Here is a 3,562-nt window from a genome sequence, read left to right on the forward strand (position 1 = left end):
ATTAATCTGTTTTTTGGTCATTAATGGAAATATTTGTGAATATAATGATCTCTTTTAACTTCTATGGCCCTTAAGTCATTCTCTGTCTCAGGGACATGACATTGCTTAAAAGGTACATTTACACAAGCCACTTTTGTGATTTTGTATAAAATTTCAGGGCAACACCCACATCACTCCAATTGTCTATTCATTTTCCATAAAATAATTATGGAAATTGATGTAAATTTAAAACTATTCATTTGCTCATTTCATGGGAAGTGCATTACCACCTAGGAAATTACCAAGTCCACTACAGTGATGAACTGGTCTTTTTGAATGTGGTGTGGTCTTGACTCAGGGAACATAATGCAGGCATTTATTCTCTGTGCTCATTACTACAATGAGTATAATTATTGCTGAGTAGAATGAAAAAGAATTGTGAGTTAATCATTACCATTTGAATAATTCAGGTTTGGCAGAGCTTTTACTGAGAAAGAAGATTGTTGCACATTATTGAGAGTTTGAAGGATTTTTCTACTTTTCTCGATTATTTTCTTAAAAAAGTACAATAATCCCTTCATAAACAATGAGAATATAATCAGAAAATACATATCCAGAGGGAGAAATGCAATAGGAGAATAGGGCTCTGGATAATGAGCACAGGGGTGCTGATGGCATATGTATACACGCATGTGCACACGCACACATACTTACTAAGTATTAACTCAAGCAAATGCCGCATATTCCAGAAAACATACAGTATCTGCTGGGGGGTCTTGCATAATTGTGAGACAGGAATTGGTTAAGGATAGGGCACATGGAAGAGGAAAGATAAATTGCTAGGATTAAGGGCTCCAAAAGCCAGTGAGGAAACACAGCTTTCTCTACCTCCAACAGCTCCTGGAACTGCAACATTTGCGTTTTCCTAGATGAATCCAAGCCTGATTTCCATGAAGGCTGGAAGTGGTGATGCAGAGGTTATCTTCATGGTGAACCCTCCTAACATCCAGCTCCAAATCAACCTAAGAAGGACACAATAAGTTTTCTACTTAGTGACTCCTAAAATTCCCTGAACACAGCAATGAAGTGAAAGATTTAGACACCATTGATGTTATAATCAAAGGATGTCTGCACTCAGACTTCAATGTGAATGACTATAGATGTGTAAGTGATAAATAATTGCAAACAACTTATAATGGATCTGATCTTTTGAAAAGCAGTGAAATGCACTTTTGCAACAATATTTTTGTGTTTGATAAGAGGAGGAGAGCAGGTGAGGTAAAGGTGTCACCACTGAGTGGGGAAAGAAAAAAAGAAAAGTTGGGGAGACTTGGCACTCTTCAGAACCCTGCCTCTTGTACTTTTAATTGGGAAGATATGAATAAAAGCAGTACACAGAGGCATCTTTATCTTCGTGAGGGGAGGCTTTGCTTTATTGGTGTGATTTATGGTGAGAGGAGTGATTTACCAAGGCTGATGCCTACAAGGGGCCATCATTCCCAGGGGATTCATTAATTGAAGTGCTACACAGATCCATGGGAAGATTTAAGGTGTTGTCATCAAGGGCAGAAATAAGGATGAGATGACCTCACCTCTCAAGCCTTTTTCAGTGTCATTATTCTAAGATCCACGGAAAACAAAGCCTTTGTCCCTTTGTGTGTTTTCTTTATAGTGGCTTGGACTGTATTTATTACAGAAGTACAGCTAAATCAGGCTTTGTCAACAATTCCTAGACTATGTTTAGAAGAGGCATAAACAATCCCCTAGGAGTTACACACAATTCTGGCCTTAAATACTTTTCCTGTAACATCTAGTGTGCTCATCCTGTTTTGTTGACTGACGGAATTATTCAAACCAATCCCCAAGCCATGAAAGAACATTCTCTTATAATACTCAGCATACTCATATGCAAGTCAGTTGATCGGACTATTATTTCCTAGGTATGGACCATTATTTACTAGGTACAGAGTATTATTTACTAGGTACTCAACATTTGTCAACAACTGAGAGAGATGCTGAGGATGCAGAACTGGGTAGATACAGCCTCCATCCTGGAGGAAAATAATCTGAGGAAGAGACTATACTACATGTCACAGAATGCAAATGAGGTTGCAACTTAAGAGCTTGTTTACAATGATCAGACACTATGGGAGAAACTTGAAATTCGTGTTTCGACAGAGAATTTTTTTAAATATAAAAGTTATATAACTCTTACTTTCAATTTGAGAAATATAAAGAAAAATTAAAATTCAGCTGCTCTAACACAACTGTTGTCTATTATTATTTTATTCCAATCTATTTTCAGATGAATGATTACACATAGTTATAATCATAGGACATGCATGTGTAAAATTTGGTTTCTTCCTCTCCTCTTTATTTCACATAAGCTTAATTTCATGTTGTTACTTGACATCCCTAACAATAATTGTAAAGAGCTGTATTTAAAAAAGATGATAGATATGAATATAGATATAGATATATCTCCTGAAGGAAAGGTTGTGTGGATATAGAATTTGTAGTTGAAAGTACCACTACTTTCTGGCTCCCATGGTTTCTAATGAGACATCTGCTGTCATTCAAATTGTGTACCTCCTATAGCAATGCGTTATTTCTCTCTGGCTGCTTTTGATTTTATTTTTTAGGTTTTGCCAAATTTGAGATGTTTCCAACTTCGTTGTTTTTCCTATTCTACACGTAGCACTCTGAATATATCAATGTTGGCTCTTCTGCTATTGTCCCACAGGTCCCTAAGGCTCTGGGTTTGTTTGTTTTTTTAAGTCTATTTTCTCTCTGTTGTATAGAATAGCAAGTTCTACTAATCTGTCCTCAAGATCACTGATTCTATCTTCTGTCACTTTTACTCTACTTTGATCCCACATTTGGCAAAAGATATAAATGTGCAGATTCAAGAAGCTGAGGGAACACCAAACAAGATAAACTCGAAGAAGTCCGTGCCAAGACACACCGTATTAAACTTCTGAAAATGAAACCTAATACAATATACAAAATGTCCAGGATACAATCTATAATCACCCGTCACTGCTAAGTTTTTTAAATTTGGGTTAGTTACTTTTCAGTTACAAAATTGCCATTTATTTCCTTTTTTAAAAAAGGAGACACAGTGTACATACCATAATGGTTCTTTAGTTAACTTCTGTTTCTTTGCTGAGCTTTTCTATTTTGGTTTGTCAAGAGAATTTGTAATTATTTGTTGAAGCATTTTTATGATGGCTGTTTTAAAATCCTTGTTAGATAATTTCAACTTCTGACATATCTTAATGTTGTCATCAGTTGACTATCCTGTCTTATTCAAGTAGGGATTTTCTTGGTTCATGGTATGACTGGTGCTTTTAGATTATGTCCTGGACATCTTGTCTATTATGTTAGGAGACTCTGGTACTTATTTTAATCTTTTATTTTAACAGACGGTCACTGTGTTTGTTTAGCATGCAGGTCCTGGCTTATGTTTGTTGGCTGTGATTCCGAATGGCAGTTTAGCTTTCAGAAACTTTGCAGTGTTATTTTGAGCCGCTTGGTTTATCTGCTGCTGCTGGGGCTCCCAGTGGTCCTTGATGGCTACTTT

The sequence above is a fragment of the Cynocephalus volans genome, chromosome 6, assembly GCF_027409185.1.
Source record: "Cynocephalus volans isolate mCynVol1 chromosome 6, mCynVol1.pri, whole genome shotgun sequence".
Lineage (NCBI taxonomy): Eukaryota > Metazoa > Chordata > Mammalia > Dermoptera > Cynocephalidae > Cynocephalus > Cynocephalus volans.